We start from the raw sequence: 25,290 nt of genomic DNA on the forward strand, positions 1-25,290 counted from the left end.
AAACAAAGGTTGAGGTAAACAAAACAAAAGACACGACATACAAACGCGTTAACGAAGACGGGGGACCTCAGATCATGAGGAGCCAGTTTCTCTGGGTATTGTTTCCCACCCTTTTCTTATTTGTGATCCTCACATCCCTCTGGCACTCAAGCTCGGTTTTTCTCTCAAAACCCTTTTGCTCAATCTTTCTCTCAACTTACACCTCTCTATTCTTTATTCTCGCATTTTTTATCCCTCCCCGGGGTGTTTAATGGATGAATAGGAAGTTGTGGGTTCATGCCCGACATGGTTAGCTCACGGCTGTTTCTTCCGGTGGCGCTCGGTTGATGCGCCAGGTAAGGGAACGGAGTACCTTGATCCCTTCATATTCGTGCTTCGCACTTGGTTCGATACCTCGTTGCTCAGAGGTTGAGAGAGCTTTCAGCCCTTTAATAATAGCTCGAGTTGTGCCCTTCTTGGCAAGTATGTTGGCGATGGGGAAAGACAGAACGCCTGACTCAATTGTGCCCCTAGTTCATCATTATGACCATTTTTGTTTTGGTTTTCTACTAAAACAATTTTGACCAATATGAGAGTTAGATTAACACACTTGTTCGATTTTTGATCTGAAAACCATGCAGGTCAGGCTATGAGCACTGAAAATTTTCCTTTTTTGGGTCCCAGAAAATGGTCCAAGTTTTGGAGAAATGAAATAGTTTTCAAGAAAATAGTCAACCTCAGTAAAAATTTTCAAAAACTATTTTCGCAAACGGCCGATGCTAAACGAACGCGGAGCTTACTTTCGAGATGCACAACCTCGGATCAGAGGCAATGGAAAATTGCCCCTTGTTTGAAAGACGCTGCACGGCAACGGAAAGTTGCCCCTGGTTTGAATGGCGACTCATGGCAACGGAAAATTGCCCCTTGTCTGGATGATGCCGCAGCATATTGTAAACAGTCTTCACTAGTGATGATCCCGACCGAACTTCCTTGGATACAGAGAAGACGAAGATGATCAAAACCAATATATGGACACAGTCACTTTGAAAGTGTTGGGGGCTGGACTTCGGGATGAAGTTGCCTACGTATCCGGTTGTCACAACCGAACTATCGGATTCGGGAAGGGCAAGAATAATCAAAACCATTACATGGACTGAGGCGCTATGAGAGCGTTGGGGGCTGGACTTCAGGACGAAGTTGCCTACGTATCCCAAACATGGGAATCAAGCCTTACGTAGTTCCGGTTAAGGTACACTCAGGTATTTTAACCTTCACCTTTTAGGCTCTAACTTTTGCCAAGGCGCCCGATGCGGGTTTTTGACCTTGCGAGCTTTTCTTTTTTTTTTTTCTTCTTTTTTTCTTCTTTTTTTTTCATGATTTTTTTTGTATCTTTTCATTCTCTTTTTTTTTCTTTTTTTTTTATTTTATTTCTTCTCTTTTTTTGCATTTTTTGTATTTTTCTCTTGCTCTAACTTTTGCCTGGGTCGCCCTTCCGGGTTTTCGGCCCAACGAGCCGCTCAAAGGGTAAAAGTGTAACAAGTCTATGCCAAATGGTTTTGGGATCCCGAAATCATCTGAATCCAGGAGAATGGCTGTTGCGTTGATTTGCAGAAGGATCTATCACGGTTGCTTCACACGCTTCTTCCGATGAGATCTGATCTTCTTGATCTGATTTTGGTGCCACTTGTTCGAGGGCTGCTTCTAATCTGGCCACACAGACCTTACATGGCGGTTGACCGTTGAACGTTCTGAGCGGGTTCAAGGTTCGAAACGAACGGGTTGGATCTTGAGGCTGAGAGCGATCCTAGGCTGCACAATCTCAAGAGCAATTCCACACAGGTCTTCACAGGGCTGCGCAAAACATTTGTTTTTGAAAGTTTTTAAGAAAGCGACAAATCGCTCGCGCCGAAGATAGTGTGGAACCAATCTGGATCAAGCCAGGGTCCTTCTCAGTACTCATGCTAACAAGCATGGTTTCATTCATTAAAGGCTTAGCATGCCTCTCCTTTTCTCAAATTGATCAAAGTTTTGCAAAACTCGAGGAATTCCTTCCTCTTTGTTTTCACCGCAGTGTTAAAGAGGTTTTGAAAAACATGGGTCAATGCAATGATTTTCAGGGCACAAGAGAACAAGTGGAATGCACGGCCGTTCAATTCAAATCCTTTGGCACAACTAGCTCAAAATTAGCAATAAGCATGGAAACATGGTAGCCGCAGCTGCTCCATTCAAATTCCCTGATTGTAACTGGCTCCACAACAGAAACAGACTCAAAACAAAGGGTATTTATAAAACCAAAACGGTGTTCAAGGCAACAACCCTAGAATCACCTGACACCTTATACAACGGGACTGACTCGGTACCATAAGACAGACCCAAAAACAAAAAGACTGACTCAAAGCAAAGAGGCAGACTCAAAAACAAAACAAAGAACTGACTCAAAACCCAAGTCAGAAGCTACAAAACTGCATTTACAAATGCTCAAAAGTGCGTGCCAGACGCCACATCTGAAATACACCGAGCGCCCCCCGTAGGTGGTCCAATCCCTGATCACATACTCGCAGTATCCTCAAAGTCCAACAGCTCGGTGGTAACAGACTTCGCTGAGGTAGGTGGAAGAATGACCTCATTATCGATCAGATCCTGCACTTCATGGCGAAGGCGGAAACAGTTGTCGGTGGCGTGGCCGGTCTGTTGGTGGTGCACGCAGTACAAAGCAGCATCATGTGTGAGAGGGAGATTCTTTGGGAGAGGCCGAGGTTCAAGGGGTTTGAGGTGCCCCCTTTCGAAAAGAATCTGAAGTGCCTTAGACAGAGCCATGTAGAGAGCATGAAAGATCCTGCGCCCTCGGGGCAAGTACTTTGAAGTCTGAGTATTCTTACTAGACGCACTAGCAAAAGGGTCGGCAGGCACTGCCTTGGTTTTCTGATCTTTCCCAGGTGCAGGGTTGGGAATAGGAGGAACTGTTCTGGCATGACGGGGCCTATCCCGATTTTCTGACTGACTTGAACTACCCTCAGGTGGAGTGGGGAAAGCATCCTCTATAGTTTTTCCCACAACTGCGGATATCTGTTGCTTGTTCATCCCCCCGGCTTTCAAAGCCTCAACTGCCCGCAGCAGTTGTTCAATGTGATCGGCATCTGCCTTCATTTTGTTCTTGCCTCTGGCCTCGGCCTGATCAAGGGTTTGGGTTGCTACATCAGAGTGAAGCTCGGTTGTTGCTGACACATCGTTGCTGTAGCTGGAAGCAACCTCTGGTTGGCTGAGCTCTATCACAATCCGCCCCAGTAGCGGGGGCTCCTGTGGTATGAAATTCCTGGCATACGGTGCCGCTGGCGGCGAAGCCGACATTCCATAGGCCAGATCGGCCACAGATCTTTGGAGGTCACCAATCATTCCCATCAGCTCGAATGTAGTGGGCTCACGAGCTTGATACAACTGGGGGGTCCAGACCGGGTGCGCGACAGGCGACCTAGGTAGATGCGGTTCATCGACATTGGTCCCGCTTTGCAGAGTGATTCCTTGATCTGATGCGGCCGTCATAACCACAATCTCCTCTGAATTTTGCGTCATGATAAGTCCGCTGTACTGAACGGTGACTGACGGATCAGATATCTGTCTTGCCTCAGCAAGGGGGAACACTAGCTATTCTGTATCAACTCTCTGAACCTCTGAACTGAAAGGAAAAACAAACAGCATTTCAGCCCAAACAAATCAAACACGGGTGTAGCCGAACAACTGCACTCTATTACTGATCACTGTTCCCTAGAATCACTGTTCCCAAAACTGAACTTGATACCCGCAGATAACTGATTTCTCAACAACATTGATACTGGTGCCCTCAGGTCTGATACTCAAACTTGTAAACTGATATGTACGTTCCTGTAGAGGTGCACTCTAAAAGCACATAGCAAATAAAGAGAGCCAAAACACCTCTATAGAGGGGCAAGGTTTCCCTGTCCTATTTTGTCAGGAGCTAAGGTTTTACTATGCACGCAGCAGTTTTCAAACAACCTAACATCGGGTAAGCAACCTGTCCTAATTTGGAATGGTCACTATGGATTTCGATATGCACTAGGTCGAATGGTAGAAAAGGGTGCCCTGGTAAAACCGGGGTTTGTGTTCCCATACTGTCAGAGCCCACAACCGGTCAGCCTTATGGTCATGTCTTGACAAGACAAGCCTCCGGCAAACCGTTCAAGAATCGCAGATGGCAAACACAGTGTCCTAGGCGCACCAATGCACATGCAATGCAAAGAAACACATAAATGAAATCAAAACAGGATATCACAAGTTCGAGTCAAGCTCTCTAAAATCCCCAGCAGAGTCGCCAGAAACTGTAGACGCGCCCGCGTGGGGCCCTCGTGCTACAGTTCGGACTCGATTTTGTGTCACGGTTCTTAATCTGAACCAAAGAGTCCAAATCTGGCAAATCGTTTTGAGAAAACAGATTTTTAGAAAAGAAGTTCCAAACATGGACTGCTTTGCCAGATACAGAGTCGCCACCTAAATATTTTTTAAGGGGGAATTTAGGAAACCATGACTCGGTGCCAAAGGCCACGTGTCCGTCGTCACCAAAGTTGCCTCGGCTCGGGAGCTAGGGTACGATTGGGAAAGGTCAGCTATGAGCACCCCCTCTTGCCCGATCCGAAGATCGGCCTCTACTAACCGTGATATCCGTTTTTGAAAGCGTTATGTGTTCTTATTCCAGTTATTAGCCTAGAATTACTATGTTATGCGCACAGTAAACAAGTATAGACTAGATCGCCTAATTTGGAAATAAGCATTGCATATCCATTTGTTTTGAAAAAATGTTTTGGAATTTGCTACTAACAAGTAAGCTAAAAACACGGATTTCAATGAGCTATTCCAACTCAGACAATCCAACCTTCACCCACAGGCATTCAAGCAGTTATGTCACATAAGCAGCTAGCCTCATGGTAATCATGCTATCATGGCAACACTCACACGCATGCAAGGATGCTAAAGCATAACTACTTACATCGTACTCCGTGCCAAAACAAAGAACTCGTTAGCAATCAATGCATGATCCAAGTCCATGTTTAAATGTCTAATGCAACGCATACAGAATGTCACTAGAGTAAGCTCAGCTAGTCTATGAATGACATGTGAAAATGCACAAGTAGCATGTATTCAAGTTAGATTTGAAATACTAATGCAGTTAGCATGATGTACTGAGCCCGGTGCATGCAATACTATGAATGATGCACGCATGCATAGCATAAGGTATGCTAAATTAAACATGACCTATTACTAACCATCAAAGCAGGTAAGTAAAAGGGAGAAAGAAGTGGGGGTTGGAAGACATGCACACACTCACCCACACTTATTACAAATTCGCCCTCGCTCGGAGGGACCGAAAGAATAGTACAAATTAACTAACTCGCAAGCCAATTAATTATTACAGACCAACTAAATTAGTTAAGCAAATCAACTAATCTAAGAAAACGATAAACGGCCTCGGGAAAAGAGCCCAATGTAATGCATGCTCGGTCTTGCCCGGAAGTCCACTGCCAAGCACAAGCTGCCTCTGTTTTTCCCTGCTATACTCCTCTAAAAACTGCCAAAGTCTCAGAATTGTTTCCCTAGACATTGGGAGACACCACCGGCTAAGGAGAATGGCCACCAGCAGTAAGATGTGATCATCGGCTGTTGATGAAGCTATCGCCCACGGATTTATGGTCGGTCGGCACTGAACACTGCCAGTCGGCCAAGAATGTCTGCAGAACCTGCAATTGACAGCAGCAGAGGGCAAGGCACAGCATGGCAATGCATTTCAAGCAATATATGCACCGACCGTATCCCTTATCATGTTTATGACTCAAAGGGACATGGTCCTTGGTTCTCGGACCATCAAGCACGCATTTCAATGCGTGATAGCCCAAGAGACCAAGTTGTGCATTTTTCATTTCAAATGTAATGCAATGCATATAGTCAAACCAAGGGGCTTCTACGTCTATCATGACTCACTTCAAGAGGTGAGGCAATGCATGCACAATGCAATGCAACCTAGGCATGCGAGCTAAGGATGCAACATGGCAATGCAATGTGTACATGCAAGTATGCAAGCAACCATGCGAGGTGAGCATGCAAACAAGCAAAGAGATGGACTTAAACATGATTAGGCAATTCTCAAAGAAGCCTAAATCAGTGGCCAAAGTGCTCAAACATGGAGGCCAACACACGCACACACGTGCACATGTTAAAGAGCTAATAATTAAGCACAAAAGGGCAACTCTCAAGCACACTTGAAAGAGGCAATAACATGGACAATTAGCATGTAAATTAAGCTTTGAAAATCATGCAAGAACATGGTGCCAAACCAACCCAAACAATGCAATCAAGGTACGCAAGCAAAGTCCAAGATTCAGAGCAAGCTAAAGGGGTATTGAACCACACTTAATCAAGACCAAACACGGCATGAATTCAATGACCCAAAATAGAGTTTTAGCACATAAAACAATGCCCAAAAGATTACTTAGATGGCATCTAAATGACTTGAATTCAAAAGCATGCACAATGACCAAAACATGGAGCATGCAACACAAGCCTTTGACACATCAAAGGGACCATGAAATCCAAGCATACAAGCATACTAAGTGGACTGAAATGACATGGAAAATGGTCCCAACCCACTAAATCAAAGCAAGTAATGCATGCTATACACTCACACCCTTAAGGCCAACAAGCCAAAAATGCAAAGGGGCTATACAATGCATGCCAAAGTCGACCCAAACAACTAAGGACAGACCTTAATCATGGCAAAATAAACATGAAAGCTTCACAAAGCCAAGCCTAAAACATGCTAGAACAATGGTTTACAACCTAAGGCATGTTAAGGCAACAAAATGGCATTACAAGGCATGTATGCTAAGCAAGCATGGTGTACCAAAACCAACTTAAAAAAATGCTATTTCATGGCAAAATAAGCATAAATAACAGCTAAGGCATGGTCAACAAGAGCCTAAGCTAGGTGCTCCCTCAAGAGGCAAAAATGGTCCTTTTCAAGGACAACAAGGAGAGGGGGTGGCCCTCTCCTTCTTGGGACCTCAAGGCACCATCCTTACCACTGAAATCCCTCAAGATTTCAGTGGTGAGGAGGCCCAAACACCAAAGTCCCGGAGCTCACACAAAATAGCACAAAACAAGGGCCAAACAAGGCTTAAAAGGGGTCAAACAACCCAAAGCTTAAAACACTCTTAACAAACTATTTAGAGGCCTTAAAAATAGAACTTTTATGTATTATATGCAAAGCCAAAAAACAGTTTCAAGATAAGTAAAAGTAGTGTGCAAAAATGGGGTAAAAAGGGACTAGTTTCTTACCCTTGAAGTCCTCCTTCACAAATGATGATCTTGTTGCCTCCTTGAGCTCAAATCCAGTCAAGAACACCAAGAACAACCCTCTAGTCCCTCAACAACCAAGAGAAGGTGTAACACTATGTGTTTGTGTGCAATAGTATGGACAAACACACACTAGACACACACAAAAGAGAGATATAGAGATAGGAAATATGTATCAACCCTAACCCTAATCCAAAGCTCCCTCTGAAATTTTTTTGTAACCCTAATGCCAAGAGAGGAAGCCTCTTCTTATAGGCAACTCCCTCTTGTAAGGCTTCCAAAACAAGCCATCCAAGAGGGAAATCCCTCCATACACGTGTATGGAGGGGAATAGAGTGGGTGCCAGCTATCACAGCTGGCACAAAATATCTACTAAAAGTAGATGAACAGTGATCGGCCATCCAAAATTGCCATTTTGACAAAATAAATGGCCGATCGGCAACAAAGAATGTCGACCGGCAATATATATTGCCGATGGCATAAAATCACTGGCCGGTGGCCTCGAGCCATGGCCGGTGATGTGTGGGGATGCCTCACAAGGCATTCCCTGCCCCTCCAAGGCAAAACACAAGTGTTTGGTGCAAAACCAGACACAACACGGTCGAGTCGAGAGATCCTGAGGCAAGGCGCGTAACCGAGACCTCCGGGAACTCAAGACGAACACAGACAAGGGTAATCACCAAGTGTCCCAATGGTGACGTCCAAGTCTTGAGGACGGTCAAAAATGGGGTGTCTACAGCGTTGTATGGGTAATTACTTCGATACTACCTTTGTTGGTTAGGGAATCGGTGTCTGGATCCACTTTGAATTTCTAAAGACTTTTGATTGACCTTGGATAACTGTGATAAGTCGTTGGACTAAATACCGAATCGAATTATGAATTGTGGAACTATTGAAGAATGAATTGAACTTTTGTGACAAGGGAATAGACCAAACTTCTGTGACAAGTTAGCTGACATTTGAAATAAATATGTTAGTGACCTGCTTTGAAGAGGGTAATTGGTGAATGTGTGTCTAAGTATTTTTCGGGGCCAACAGGTCGAAGTCGAATATCAGATAGTGGCGGAACTACTTCAATCTCTCTATTTTGGAATGGAAATGGGAATATGTGACTACGAATTTTGTTGTAGGGCTACCTTGAGCACCCAAGGTAAAAGTCCCGTTTGAGTTTTTGAATATGGGATTACTAAGTTACCTGTCTCCTCCCTGTGAAATTTTCGTAAGATGCTTGTAGACTAGTCACTGTTATACCAATAAGATTGTTCGTTTGCATGAGGTCCTAGTATCTATTGTTTTAGACAGAAATTTTAAAATGTGTTTGAATTTTGACAAGCCTTCAAGAGGCAATAAGAACTGAATTGGAATTCAGCACTACTTTCCAACCATAAATTGATGTATAGTCAGAAGGAACTATTTAGACTCTGAGAGAAATGCTCCGAATGTGTACTTTAGATCTTCGAGAAGTTAGAAAAATCTGTCCATTGTTGGCAAACTTTGCTTACAACAAAAGCTTACGCTCTAGTTTCAATATAGCACCATACAAGCTTTGTATGCAAGAAAAGATAAGTCTCTGACTAGTTGAGAACTGAGTTTTGTTTGACTTTGGGGCTAAGTAAGTGGCTATCAAAAAGGATTGGAACCATTGAATGAAAACTGTTCCGAATTGTGCCTGACTAAAGGTAAATTAAGTTTGGAGAACCAAACTTCCTAAAGGGGGGAAGACTGTAATACCTCTGTTCCGTAATATGTTAATTGGTCCTTAACATGATGTGATTATGGGTTTTGATGTGATTTTGTGTTCCATTATGTGAAAATATGTGGTTTTGAAGTTCTATCTGTTCACCGTAGGAATATCTATTGAATAATCTGCATTAGGAATTAAATTGAGGGCCCTATCGGCCACAGAACCCAAAATTGACTACGCCTTTGTGATTAGCGTAATTTTTAGAGCCTATGGTGAAATTTAATTAGAAATTGATTCTGGTTAGATTAAATTGATTCATTTAATGGCATTGTGCTCAAATTGTTTAATATTCTTAAATTGGGACTTAGTGGGATTTGTTGGATAGGAACATTACACCCCAATTCCCTCCTTTCTTGTATTTTGACTGACCTTGGACTCAAACCCAGAGGAAGGGCCGGTTATAGAGAGAGAAAGGGAGAGACTTGTGCAATTTGGGCTCAAGACTTGGGAATTTGAAGATTAAGCTCAAGATTTGGCTAGAACTTGGGTGTTTAAGGCTCCTAGGTGAGTAATTATCCCTTGAATCATGGATTCTTGTTTGCTATTTGTAAATTCAGAGTTGAACAAGGAGAAAGAGCATGAGTTGGGTTAATTTTGTTGGATTGAAGCTTAATATGTGCATGCATGTAAGAAATTACCTTGAAATTGCATGTTTGAGCACAAATATGTATAATCCATGTGAAATGTTAATGGAAACTCATGTTTTGACCACCTCTTCACCAAATGAGTTGAGAATGGTGAGCATCTCCCACATGCATGTACAAATTATGGGAGAGTAAGTCTTGAATGTTTGAATTTGAGCATGTTGGTGATAAGTTTGACATATTTTGGGGCATACATGTGAATTATTTGTGAATTGAGCTTCATTGGGTTGTGATCTAAGGTTTACATCATGTTAGTATAACTATATTTGAGAATTGAGCCATAACATGCATGATTTGTTGGTTGAAAATTGAATTGGAGCTCAAGAACTCAATCTGGAAAACCCAGATTTTTTATGTCCGCTCGAGCGGGTTAAGTGTCGCTCGAGCGGGAAAATCGTGCTCCCAGCACTTTTTGCAGAGTTGGATTTCCGCTCGAGCGGGATATCTCACGCTCGAGCGAGGAGTTTTGTAGACAGGCCTTCCGCTCGAGCTCTCTATTCCACGCTCGAGCATATTTTTCATGCAACCAGTACTTTTGCAGGCCTTAAGGGTCCGCTCGAGCGGGTAAGTTGACGCTCAAGCAGGGACCCTGTTCTCTGAAATTTTGCATGCTCGTACTGTGTTTCGTTTTCCGTTCTCTTTCACTTGTAAGCACTCTTAGGCATATGTTAAGCATTGTAAATGAGTTAATGAGATAAGAATAAAGCCTAAAGAGGAATATGTGAAATAAAGAACGGATTGAACTGTTAGTGACCCCTTTTGTGTTCATGAAATGTGTAGGGTCAAGCTCCAGGGCAAATCCACAAGCCGATTACTGTGAGTAATATCGATATTTGAAAACTTAGCAATGTCCAACTGTTTATTCCCTTATAAGCTTTATGAGTTGCTAATTGGGATTGTAGACAAAAGTCTGGCATGAATGAATGAATGGACCGAATGTCGTTTCGCTATGAATAAATGGACCTATCAAAATGGACCTAAGGTCGTTTTGACATAAATGAGTGGGCCGAAGGCCGTTTTGACACGAATGTACGGGCCGAAGGCCGTTTTGACGTAAACGAATGGACCGAAGGTCGTTTTGATGGAAATAAATGGACCTAAGGTCGTTTTGACATAAATGAGTGGGCCGAAGGCCGTTTTGACACGAATTTATGGGCCGAAGGCCGTTTTGACGTAAACGAATGGACCGAAGGTCGTTTTGTTAGAAATGAATGGACCGAAGGTCGTTTTGATAGAAATGAATGGGCTGAAGGTCGTTTTGATAGAAATGAGTGGACCGAAGGTCATTTGGACATGTATGAATGGACCTAAGGTCGTTTTGACATGAATGAGTGGGCCGAAGGCCGTTTTGACATGACTGTATGGGCCGAAGGCCGTTTTGACATAATCGAATGGGCCGAAGGCCATTTGACAGAAATGAATGGGCCAAAGGCTGTTTTGACATAAATGAATGGGCCGAAGGCCGTTTTGACATGAATGGAAATCTGAATGGGCCAAAGGCCAGAATGTTTGGAACTACAGTCACTTGATTTGGATTTCGTATAGTTATATATCTGTTAAATAGAAAGATGAATTGGGCCCAAGGTCGTTTGGAACATGTTGTTCTACATTGTTATGTAACTTCAATATTTGATTTGATATTATTCACTGGGCTTTCGCTCACACTCATTCATGTGTTTATAGGTGAGCCAAGAGGAGTCCAGACCCAGCCTTAGTGAAGTCTGTATGGAACAACTAAGGTTTTGAGAGAGTCAGCCCTTGTGTCTCACGCACGAGACCCATCTTCGCCCTTTTGTCATGTGTTTATATTTTGTCAGGTTGGCGAAGTTTTGAATACGTCTGTATGTAGTTTTGCTTGGCTGACTTAGATTTGAATGATCCTATCTGTATCGCACTTATGTTACTATACTTTCTGTTGTGAGTTATTAACATATGTATGTCTAGAATGTTATGATATGCATATAAGCACGGCTCTATGGACAAAGTTTTAAAATTGCTTCCGTTTGGCCCCTTTTACTCTGATGAGTTTTGTCTTATTTGATTTGAGGCCGTAGGTAATCTCATGATTACTGGCCGGTTATGGCCTTAACCCAGAGGGGCGGGTTCGGGTCATGACAAAAGGCCACGTGCCCGTCATCACCAAGTTTGTCTCGGCTCGAGAACTTAGGTACGAGAATGGAAGGTCATGAATTGAACACCCCACTCGCCCGATCAAAGATCGGCCTCTACTAATCATGACATGATTCTTATTTACATTATATGCTCTTGTCCCGATTTTATTAGGCTAACTTACTATGTGACGCACACAAGTATAGACTAATTTATAAGAATTGGAACATTTGATTTCATGTTTATTTTTTAAAAGAGTTTGTGAATATGTCACTTGAAAAAGTGGGCTCAAATGTACATTAATCAAACCATCCCAATTCAAGCAATTTATCAATTAAGCAATTAGCCTCATGGCAAGCATGCTAGACATGGAAACAATCGCACTCATACAATATGCTAAAGCATAAAAATGCTCACCTCGTACTCCAAGGCAAGACAAATAAAACAAAAAAGTTAGAAAACATACATGCCCCTAACTAATGCCACATGACTAATGCAACACATGTGATGTGTAACTAATAGGCTCAGCTACTAATTATGACATGTGAATCAATTTGAAAGCATGTGGTCTAAGCATGTATTCAAAGAAGTGGTGACTAACAATGCAAGTTAGAATGATGATGCGCCGAGCTCAATGCATAAAAGACAATGGATGCAAGGCATGAGAGATGCTAAATGAAACATGATGCCCTAAACTAACCATCATAACAGGTAAATAAAAGGGAGAAAGACGTGGGATTGGAAGACATACACATTATTACAACTATGCCCTCACGCAAGAGGGTCTGAATAACCTAACTAGCTAAGCCAATTACTACGAATTAACTAATTATTACATCAAGAAATTTAACCAACTATTCTATCTAATTAAAGAATTACAACACAAAATTAATCAATCTAACTAATTAATTAATTACAACGAATTAACTAGCTACTCTAATTAATTAATTACAACACAAATTAACTAGCTATTTTAACTAATTAATAATTACAACACAAAGTGAATTAATTTACAACACCAAATGAACTAGCTAGCTAGTTATTACAAGTCCACAAGCGAACGGGCCTCGATAAGTAAGGAAAATGCTTATGCATGCACGGATTTCCACCCAAAAGGCCCACTGTTCTATTGCCAGAATGCCTCTGTTGCACAATTAGAACATCTTTTCACCTCAGCCTCTGCTCTGATCTGTTCTAAAAAGTTGCTGCTCAGTTTGACAAAAGTGGTCAGCAGGCCAGAAGTAGTGGCTGGCCGGCCACAAATGGTAGCCTGCCGTCCAAAAGAAGGGGCTTACCGGCCAAAAAAAGTGGTCGGCCGACCACTGAAGCTTGGTTCCTCTTACTGCAACAGAGCACAAACAGAGCATCCTCAAGGGATGTTTGTACACCTTACCCCTCCTTATCATCAAACAACTCAAAGGAGTGGCAAGCTCAATTCACAAGCCATCAATCGATGCAATTTCATTGCTTGATGGCCTATGAACCACGGTGTACAATTTCAATAAATGCACAATAAAAGACTCTCAAACCTCCTCCCTATCATGGATTGATCGAGGGAAGTGATTGACCTTGGAAACTTGAACCATTTCATCACTAGCAAGTATGAAATGCCTCAAGTTTCCATGTGTTCAATTAATATCTGATTGAACACCAAATTGCTTATTATCTTGGATCATTTTTTTAGTCTCAATTTTATTACTTCATTTTAATTACCAACCATTCCTTAGTTCATTAAGTCCATAAGTGAAGATTAAGTCCTCTAATGGAAAGGAGTACCAAACCAAGTGTTGTTTTATGCATGAGAGAAATGTCATGCCATTGGTAATAAACTCCCAAAGGAATTAAACCATTATGCACAATACCTCTATCTCAAGCTTAAACAAGCAAGTAGTTTGAAACAACTTTCAAAGCAAACAAAAAGCCAAGAAAGGAGGGAGGTTGCAGAGGTGATTAAATATGAAAACAAGTATGGAAAGCAAAAAATAAACACTATCAACTCAAATAGGTTGGTAGCTAAGGCCTAAACCACCAAGCCTATGAGGACAATTTCACTACAAGCATGCTATACAATGCTCAGCTGTAATGAACAACTAAAAACAATCCTAAAATGGTACTAAAATAGTCCAAAAACATACTGGAATTGAGCTAACAATAGCAAAAAGAAAAAGCTAAAAACATGGAGCAAGCCTCAAGAGCTCAAAGTAAGCTCAAAAGTACCTCAGCTCAAATACCACAAGGTTTGGTTTAGAGTGTATAGACAAAGGCTTAAGAATTTGCAAGAGAGAGAGGAAATTGTAGAGAGAAATATTTTTGCTCAAAAATTTCCAACCCTCAAAAATGGAAGGGGGAGGTCTTCTATTTATAGAAAAACATGAAACTCCCTAAAAAATATCCATATGTACACGTGTGGGCAGATGCATGCACCTGTGGAAATAACTAGCACAGCTGGCATAAATATCTGCAAAAACATACAAGTGGCCAGCAAGCCACGCAAATGGCCGGCAGCCCACACTAGTGGGCCTGCAGGTCCTAGGGTTTTTAGGCTTGAAAAATTGCTTTTTTGGTCCAAAAACAAGGCAAAAAGTGTGTAGGGTTTGAAGACTCAAAGTTATGGCATTCTACTGAGGACTTCGAGCACTTGACAAGCATATATAAATTCATCATTGGGTACACAAGCGGTGGTGTCACGACCCCATTTCACCCCTAGTAGAATGGTGCCATGATGGCCAGTAATCCAAGATTACCAATGGCCAACTTACGAAGTCACACACAATCAGAGTATACATATGGGGCTTACAAGTGCAGAAGCAATAAATTTAAATCTAAGTAGTCCATAAGAGCCATGCATAGATCAACTGAAATGTAGTACATATTACATCTTGATCAAAGGCTTCTCAAGCCGAATTACACAAAAGAAATGAATTACAACTGAAAAGCATAATCTTCAAGATGATACAAAACATGAATCCAAAAAAAGCTACAAACAAAACTTAGGCGACATCGCCTCATTGCTCATCACCTACATATGTATAAAGGAGAGGCTGAGCTTGGTGTAGACTCGACTTTCTTCACACGCCCCCCTTTAGGAGAGGCGCGAATTGGTCTTACTACAGTTCAGAGTCCTGTCACGGTTCTGAATCTAATCTCACAAAGTACAATGTGAGACTGATAAACACCAAAGAGTCCAATCCGGCAAATCATTTTGGAAAATCAGATTTTGAATCAAATAATGCCAAAATTGGACTGCTTTGCCAGATTACAGAGTCGCCACCTAAATATTTTGTTTTTGGGAAATTTAGGAAACCCTGACTCATGCCAAAGGCCACGTGTCTGTCATCACCAAAGTTGCCTCGGCTTGGGAACTTGGGTACAAGAGGGGAAGGTCGTGAAATGAGCACCCCCGCTCGCCCGATCAAAGGATCGGCCTCTACTTACATGATATGTTGTTTTATAAACACATGTGTTCTTATTCCGGTTATTAATCTAACTTTACTATGTGACGTGCACAGCAAGTATAGACTAAGTCACGAGAATTGGAACAAAACAATTCAAGTTTGTTTTTTGAAAATGGTTTGAAAGTGTCACTCGCAAGCGGGCTTAAAGCGTGGATTTTCCACCCTCAAGTGGGCTTAGAAAATATGATGATTTGCTACTTCGCAAAGTGGGCTTAAAACTCACACTCGATGAATTGTCCCAATTCAAGCAATAAAGCCTTCATCCACAGGCATTCAAGCAGTTAATCACTTAAGCAAATAGCCTCATGGTAAACATGCTGTCATGGCAATATGGCATTCATACTCATGCAAGTATGCTAAAGCGTAAAGACTTGCAGTGTACTCCAAGACAAAACAAAAGCTACTTAGAAATCATGCATGATCCCTAACTATACAAGATGCCAAATGCAACACATGCAAAAATGTAACTAAATAGGCTCGGCTATCTAAGATGGCATATGAATGCAACAACTGATACATGTATTCAAATAAGTATTGAAATACAATGCAGTTTGTATGACGCGCCGAGCCCGGTGCATGCAAGACAAATGAATGATGCAAACATACAAAGCATAAGATATGCTAATCAAAACGTGATCCCTAAACTAACCATCGAAAGTGGTTAAATAAAAGGGAGAAAGAAGTGGGGTTGGAAGACATACACACACACACACACCCTTATTATAACATTGCGCTCTCTTGAAGGAGGGTCTGAATAAATAAGCTATGCTAATCTAAGCTAAGCTAACTAACTAATCTAATTAAACTAATTAGACTAATTATTACAAACCAATCGAATAACTAGCAAACTAACTACTAATTATTACAACATTTCAATTAATTAACAAATTAATTAAATTACAAATTCAAGCTCTCTAACAAGAAAAGCACTAAACCACACTGCCTTAGCTCTGTTTGAAGAAGATGCATGCATGCATTCGGTTTCTCGCCCCAAAAAGCCTTTTGGTTTGTTCTTTCAGAGGCTCTGTTTGCAAGGTGTCTTGAAGAACTTTTGCTCCACCTTACCAAACCAACTCTGAGGAATTCACCAGTGGCCTACCAGCATGGGAAGCTGTAACGCCCTCAAAATAATAACATTAAACCCATCAAATAAGACATCCGTTGATATATGAAGTAACCACATTCTTTTATTTATCAGAGTTTCATTACAAAAAGTATTACATGTTAACAACAAAAGCAAATGCCCTATGGGCTTACAGCTTTCCAAGTTAACACTTGGTTTCAACAAAAGAGTACTAACTCATTTACACATTAAGCCCTTGGCTTGAAATTACATGTAATACATCAAAAGAAAACGACAAAAGTATGTCCGCTTCTAGCCTCCCAAGCTATGTCCTTGGAGGTGGCATGCTACCTGCACCTGAAAATGATATTCCCATATAGGGTGAGCCACAGCCCAGTAGAAATACACTAAACCAACCATGAATAATGACTAAAAGATTAGCAATTGATAGATGGCCAACACTGATACATTCACATAAATCACATATTTATGCCATACGACTTATGAGTCCAAGTTACCTTTCATTTTCCCTTTTTCAACAGATAAGCATGTTAGCTCTATCATTATTTCAACAGATATTTACAAAAACTATATCCCGCATTCACAGATAAGCATATAAGCTGTATCCACATTCTCAACAGATATGTATAACAACAATATCCCACATTCACAGATAAGCGTATAAGTTGTATCCACACTTCACAAAGATAAGCATATAAGCTCTATCTTCACTTCTCTAGACAAGCATATGACCTGTATCTACGGAGTTCATCCCCTATCTTCTCCCAACACTATCCGGTTTAGAGGTACATCCCCCATCTTCCCCTAAACCGCGGAGTACATCCCCCATCTCCTCCTCTACACATAACGTATACAAACACATTGGTTCTATATACAATCACACAATACATACAGTCAATGTATTCTATCAACCGTCAAATTCCATGACACATTCCATTGATTAGTTTCCGTTTGCCTAATCATCATGCATTGTCTACAACAATCACGACTATCCTCCACCGATAGCCCAAAGCAGTTATTTCTAAACAGAAAATAAATGCACAAATGGATATTCAATCAACATTTCATTTCCTCATTTCTCACAATTAATTATCCCAATTAATCAAACAATGTAATTAGGTCTTTTTCCATAATTAACATTTCAACCCTTAGGTCCCATTTCCATCAATGATTCAACATTTATTCCATTTCTCTATGCCATACATGCATCTAGGTTTATTATGAATAAAACCCCAACTTTTGTAAAATAACACAAAAGCCCCAACTTTCACAAAATTACCAAACCAACCCCAACATCTCAAAATACTAAAATTTAAAGACAGAATCCATAGAGAGGAGTAGGATATCCCTACCTCGAAGTTTGAGCCAAAAAGGAGATGAAGACTCGAAGATCAACGTGCTCCAAATCCAAACTTTTTCAGATTAAATCGAAGCTCTCAACGCCCTCTATCTTTTTAACAAAGGCCCTAGGCTAGATTCACACTCTAGGGAGATCAATTCTTAGAGAGAATGTAAGTTTAGAGAGAGAGAGTCTCGGATCTAGGGTTTGAAAGAAAAAGAAAGTGAAAAAGTGATGTTCAAAAACGCTACTGTCCGCTGATATAAAACACGCTCGCTCGAGCGAAGCCTTTGTCGCTCGAGCGGCCAGACACAGAAAACTCTCGATCGAGCCAAGAAGTCCTCGCTCGAGCCAAAAACTCAAAAGTGCGCTCGAGTGAAAGAATGCTCGCTCGAGCCAACAACACAAACCCTCAGGTCTGCAACCAAAAGCACGCTCGAGCGACAGACTTCTCGCTCGAGCGAAGAACAACCAGACCGCTCGAGCGAAGAAAGCTCGCTCGAGCCAAGAAATGCAACTCTCAGGTCCAGAACCAGGTGCAAGCGGTCGCTCGAGCGAAGCCACTCTGGCTCGACCCACCAGACACGAACTCAACTCTCGCTCGAGCAACCAACTCCTCGCTCGAGCGAAGGTCCAAAATTCTGGGCAGCATCACTAGGCTCCCAAACTCAACCAACCTGTAACAAACCTGCCCAACACATCCTATAACTCAATATACAAAGTAAAAAGGATGCAAACAAGATAATAAACAACTACCAACATCCACGGACACGTGTCCGGATCACTGTACAACAAGGGTAAACCCGGGATCGCTATAACCTCCCCCCCTTAAAGAATTTCGTCCCCGAAATTAAACACAAGTTTTCAAAAACAAGTTTCTTCTCCATTTTAAACAATGTTACATTTTAACATTCAACAATTCGACCCATTACCGATCATCCCATCCCTTAAACAAGAGGCATCTCACAATATGTAAACAACATATGTACTTTCAACATGTATCAACATTCCGCATTATCTTTCCAATTTCAACAATATAATCAACATATATAATGTTACATTCAACTTCCATATGAGGCAAGTTCCAAAACATACTTCCAATAAACCAAAACATTTTCAATGTTTCGCAACTTAAGACATATATAAAAGCTCTTAAGTTCAACAACAGTTCAAAATTTATACACAAGATTACATATCAACAAACAAGTCCGGATATTTCTCACGGACTTCCAACTCATGTTCCCAAGTGGCTTCCTCCACTCCGTGATGTTTCCACAAGACTTTCACCAAAGGAATGGTCTTGCCACGCAGGACCTGATCCCGCCTATCCAAGACCCGAACCGGTCTCTCCTCATACGAGGCATCCTCATCTACCTCTAAATCGGTCCAATCCAACACATGTGATGGATCTGGCTCATACTTCCGAAGCATACTCACATGAAATACGTCATGCACTCCGGACAACTGCGGCGGTAAGGCTAACCGATAAGCAACCTCGCCAATCCTCTCAAGGATCTCAAAAGGACCAATAAACCGAGGGGATAACTTCCCACTCTTCCCAAACCTCATCAAGCCTCGCCTAGGTGATATCTTCAGAAAGACATGATCACCTACCTCAAACGCCAAAGGCCTCCTTCTACGGTCAGCATAAGATTTCTGACGACTCTGGGCTGTAACAAGCCTCCTACGGATAAGCTTAACCTTCTCCGTCGTCTCCCTAACCAACTCCGGACCCAACAAAGGTGCATCACCCACCTCGGCCCAACAAACTGGAGACCTACACGGTCGGCCATACAAGGCCTCAAACGGTGCCATACCGATGCTAGACTGAAAACTTTTGTTGTAGGCAAATTCTACCAAGGGTAAGTGCCTCTCCCACGTCCCACTAAAGTCCAGGACACAACCCCGAAGCATATCCTCGAGGATCTGAATAGTACGCTCGGACTGCCCGTCAGTCTGAGGATGATAAGCCGTACTAAAGGTCAACTTAGTGCCTAGGGCCCTCTGCAAACTCTGCCACAACCTAGCAATAAAACGAGGATCTCTATCTGAGACGATCGTCACTGGGACCCCGTGCAATCTCACTACGTCCCGAATATACAAGTCGGCAAGATGATCTACCGAATCTCTCACACGCATAGGAATAAAGTGCGCCGACTTAGTCAACCGGTCTACAACCACCCAAATAGCATCACTACCCCGCTGAGTCCTCGGAAGACCCACAACGAAGTCCATAGTGACATGCTCCCACTTCCACTCGGCAATAGGCAAGGGTTGCAACAAACCCGCTGGCCTCTGATGCTCGGCCTTCACTTGCTGGCAAGTAAGGCACTTCGATACGAAAATAGCCACATCTCTCTTCATACCCCGCCACCAAAACTGGCGACCCAAATCCTGATACATCTTAGTACCTCCCGGATGCACCGCAAGGCGCGAATGGTGAAACTCTCGGAGTACCCCCTCTCGGCAAGACTCCGGTACAAACAAACGGTCTCGGTATCTCACACTCAGGTCGGGATACACCGTCAAACCCTTCTCAACTTTCTCACTAGAGATCTTCTCTCGGAGGGATTCTACCTCAAGATCACCTCTCTGTGCCTCTAACACTCTAGTCACAAGTGTAGGCTACGCAACAACAGAAAACAAGGCCGCAGCCTCAACAGATTCGCCTAGTAGCAAATCAAACTCGCCAAGTGCTCCCAACATCTCCCATTCCCGGATGGCTATACAAGCTACATCACTAATGGACTTCCTACTAAGGGCATCGGCCACAACATTGGCCTTTCCCGGATGATAATGCAACTCAAAATCATAATCCTCGATGAACTCCATCCACCTCCTCTGCCTCAAATTCAAGTCTCTCTGTGTAAACAGATACTTCAAACTCTTGTGGTCCGAGAACACCTCGAACTTCTCACCATAAAGGTAGTGCCTCCAAATTTTCAAGGCAAAGATCACAGCCGCTAACTCTAGGTCATGCGTGGGGTAATTCTTCTCGTGTATTTTCAACTGACGTGAGCCATAAGCTACCACTTTCCCTTCTTGCATCAACACACAACCCAAACCCTCTCGTGAGGCATCACAATAAACCGCATAACCCAACCCTCTCTCCGGAATAATCAACACCGGAGCGGTGGTCAATCTAACTTTCAGCTCTTGGAACGACTTTTCACAAGTCTCACTCCACACAAACTTGACTCCCTTCCGAGTCAGTCTAGTCAACGGTGACGCTAACCTGGAGAAATCTTTCACAAACCGACGGTAATACCCAGCTAATCCCAGAAAACTGCGGATCTCAAGCACACTCTTAGGCTGTGCCCAATCTTACACTGCCTCTACCTTGGATGCATCAACAGACACCCCTTCCCCGGATACCACGTGACCTAAGAATTTGACTTCCCTTAGCCAAAACTCACACTTCCCAAACTTGGCATACAGCCTATGGGCTCTAAGCAACTCAAGCACCACTCTCAAGTGTTCCTCGTGCTGCTCCTCAGAAGGCGAATAGATAAGAATGTCGTCCACGAAGACAACCACAAATCGATCTAAAAACTCCCAGAAAATCCGGTTCATTAAGTCCATAAAGACTGTCGGTGCATTGGTAAGCCCAAATGGCATCACCAGAAACTCATAGTGGCCATACCGCGTACGGAATGCCGTCTTCGGAATATCCTCCTCCCTGACCCTCAACTGATGGTAACCCGATCTCAAGTCTATCTTAGAGAAACAACAGGAACCCTTCAACTGGTCAAACAAATTATCTATACGGGGCATAGGGTACTTATTCTTGACCGTAGCCCGATTCAACTTCCGGTAGTCTATACACAATCTCAAGGCGCCATCTTTCTTTTTAACAAAGAGGGCCGGTGCTCCCCACGGTGAAACACTAGGGCGAACAAAGCCCTTATCTAGCAATTCCTGGAGCTGAACTTTCAACTCAACCAACTCTGCTGGAGCAAAACGGTAAGGTGCCATAGAAATCGGCGCCATGCCAGGCACTAAATCAATAGAGAACTCTATCTCTCGGTGAGGTGGCAAACTAACAAGATCTTCGGGAAAGACATCTGAATACTCACAAACCACCCTCGGCAACACAAGCTGGGTCTCACCACTCTCACCACTCTCAAAGCTGGCAAGTAGACTACTAAGCTCACTTCGCCCTCGCGAATCATACCCCGGTGGCAACACACAACCAACCCGGTCTCCCAAGAAATGGAACCACTCCCCGCTCAAGGTACATAACGTGACCCTCTGGCGGTAGCAATCGATAACAGCCCAGTATGACGATAGCCAGTCCATACCCAAAATAACATCAAAACCCTTCATGGGCATGACAACAAACGGAAAAGGAAGCCTATAGTCGGCGACCTCTATATCACAACCTCTAACACCATGTTTCAAGATCAACTCACCACCCAAAGGCGATACCACACAAATAGGAGATGCTAACTGTGCTAACTCCAATTCCAAAACAGATGCAAATGCAGCAGATACAAAAGAATGAGATGCACCCGTGTCTATCAACACATTAGCAACCGAGTTACAAAACAGAAAAGTACCTCTCACTACCGATGGAGCTGGTACTAAATCCTGCGCAGTAACAGCATACACGCGCCCCGTAGGCCCCTGGTCTACCTGCTCACCCCTCGGAGCAAAAGACTGCTGCACAGACTGGGATGACGAAGCTCCCGGATTGGCCCTCGAGGCCTGCATAGACTGAGCTGGCTGAAAACCCTGCGTCTGCCTAGAACCAGACGCTCCCGAAGTGGCACTCAACTGCGGGCAAAACCTCTTCAGGTGCCCAGGCTGTCCACACTGATAACAAGACAAGGGCTGCCCCCTGCCCAAACTCTGACTCTGCGGTCTAGCTGAAGAAGAAGCAGCTCTCTGACCTGACCCCCACCCTTCTGCGGGCAAACTGAAACCTTGTGGCCCAGCTGGCCACACTTGTAACAAGTAAACTCCCCCTGATTGCCTCTCCCCGAGCCTGCACTCGGCACTGGAAAGGTCGATCTAGAAACTGCTCCCTGAGACTGCTGAGGGTTATAACCCCTCTGTCTCCTGCCATCACCCTGACCATCCTGGCTCCTCTTGGAGCCCTTCTGTTCTTCCTCCTCTTCCTGCATCATAATTTCCATATGAGCAGCGGCATCTACCAGGTGCCTATACTCTCGAATATAAGACCCACCAACTCTCAACTTGAGACCCCGCCTCAACTTCCGCTCAAACTCATAGCAACGGCATTCCTCAGACGCCACCAGTTCCGGTGCAAACCTGGACAGACTGGTAAAAGTAGCCTCAAACTCAGCCACTGACAAGCCCTGCTGTTTAAGCCGGCTGAACTGATCTCTCAGCTTCTCCCGAGCTGCTGCAGACAAAAACCTCTCCTGAAAAGCATTCACAAACGCCTCCCAAGTACCACCAACACGAGCCTTCTCGTACTTCCACCATTGACCCGCATCTCCCTTCAGTTGGAAAGATGCCAAGGTCACTTTCAGTGCTCCGTCCTCGATGCCAAGCATCTCGAACGTCTTACTCATTTGCTCTAGCCACTCATCAGCCCTTAGTGGCTCCTTCGGATCCCCGATAAACTCATCCGGATTAGACCGGAAAAACTCCCTCTTCAAGAAAGAAGGCCCTGCATCAGCTGCCTGATTCCCAGCTCTAAGAATACCCAAAGCTCCTGCTATCTCTCTGGCCAAGGCACCCATAGCCTGCTGACCTGCTGGCTCAGCCACATTGGCCTGGCCAACTCCCTCCTGCACTGCCGGAATCTCACCTGGTAACGGTACTTCCTGCCTCGCAGGTCTACCACGCCTAGCACCTCTTCCTCGTCCTGGCATCCTAATAAAGGTAACACAGAACATTAGCACATTCACAAATGTGCTGAAACTAAACACTCACGTCCTAATGCATGGACAACTGTAATTCACTCCACGTAAGCACATAAACACATAAGCACTTACGAATTTCATTTCCGGATAATGATAGTCCCGAGGCGTTACTAGAGTTCCGGTTAGAAACAGCATTGATCAAGTGCTTTTCCAACAAGACTCCCAGAAACCCAAGGATCCAATCAACATCCTAGAAATTAAATCCCATACCCACATAGTCACATAAGCATGTTATCAATTAAGCACGTAGCATATAACACTACATCTAAGTCTCTATCAAGCGAGACAAACCCATTGTGATACTAATCACTTCCCACGTACCCAAAGTATTCGAACCCGGTACGCTCTGATACCAAGTTGTAACGCCCTCAAAATAATAACATTAAACCCATCAAATAAGACATCCGTTGATATATGAAGTAACCACATTCTTTTATTTATCACAGTTTCATTACAAAAAGTATTACATGTTAACAACAAAAGCAAATGCCCTATGGGCGTACAGCTTTCCAAGTTAACACTTGGTTTCAACAAAAGAGTACTAACTCATTTACACATTAAGCCCTTGGCTTGAAATTACATGTAATACATCAAAAGAAAACGACAAAAGTATGTCCGCTTCTAGCCTCCCAAGCTATGTCCTTGGAGGTGGCATGCTACCTGCACCTGAAAATGATATTCCCATATAGGGTGAGCCACAGCCCAGTAGAAATACACTAAACCAACCATGAATAATGACTAAAAGATTAGCAATTGATAGATGGCCAACACTGATACATTCACATAAATCACATATTTATGCCATACGACTTATGAGTCCAAGTTACCTTTCATTTTCCCTTTTTCAACAGATAAGCATGTTAGCTCTATCATTATTTCAACAGATATGTATAAAAACTATATCCCGCATTCACAGATAAGCATATAAGCTGTATCCACATTCTCAACAGATATGTATAACAACAATATCCCACATTCACAGATAAGCGTATAAGCTGTATCCACACTTCACAAAGATAAGCATATAAGCTCTATCTTCACTTCTCTAGACAAGCATATGACCTGTATCTACGGAGTTCATCCCCTATCTTCTCCCAACACTATCCGGTTTAGAGGTACATCCCCCATCTTCCCCTAAACCGCGGAGTAATCCCCCATCTCCTCCTCTACACATAACGTATACAAACACATTGGTTCTATATACAATCACACAATACATACAGTTAATGTATTCTATCAACCGTCAAATTCCATGACACATTCCATTGATTAGTTTCCGTTTGCCTAATCATCATGCATTGTCTACAACAATCACGACTATCCTCCACCGATAGCCCAAAGCAGTTATTTCTAAACAGAAAATAAATGCACAAATGGATATTCAATCAACATTTCATTTCCTCATTTCTCACAATTAATTATCCCAATTAATCAAACAATGTAATTAGGTCTTTTTCCATAATTAACATTTCAACCCTTAGGTCCCATTTCCATCAATGATTCAACATTTATTCCATTTCTCTATGCCATACATGCATCTAGGTTTATTATGAATAAAACCCCAACTTTTGTAAAATAACACAAAAGCCCCAACTTTCACAAAATTACCAAACCAACCCCAACATCTCAAAATACTAAAATTTAAAGACAGAATCCATAGAGAGGAGTAGGATATCCCTACCT

Source organism: Camellia sinensis, chromosome 3 (genome assembly GCF_055761805.1).
Source record: "Camellia sinensis isolate YWXY chromosome 3, ASM5576180v1, whole genome shotgun sequence".
NCBI classification, from domain to species: Eukaryota; Viridiplantae; Streptophyta; class Magnoliopsida; order Ericales; family Theaceae; genus Camellia; species Camellia sinensis.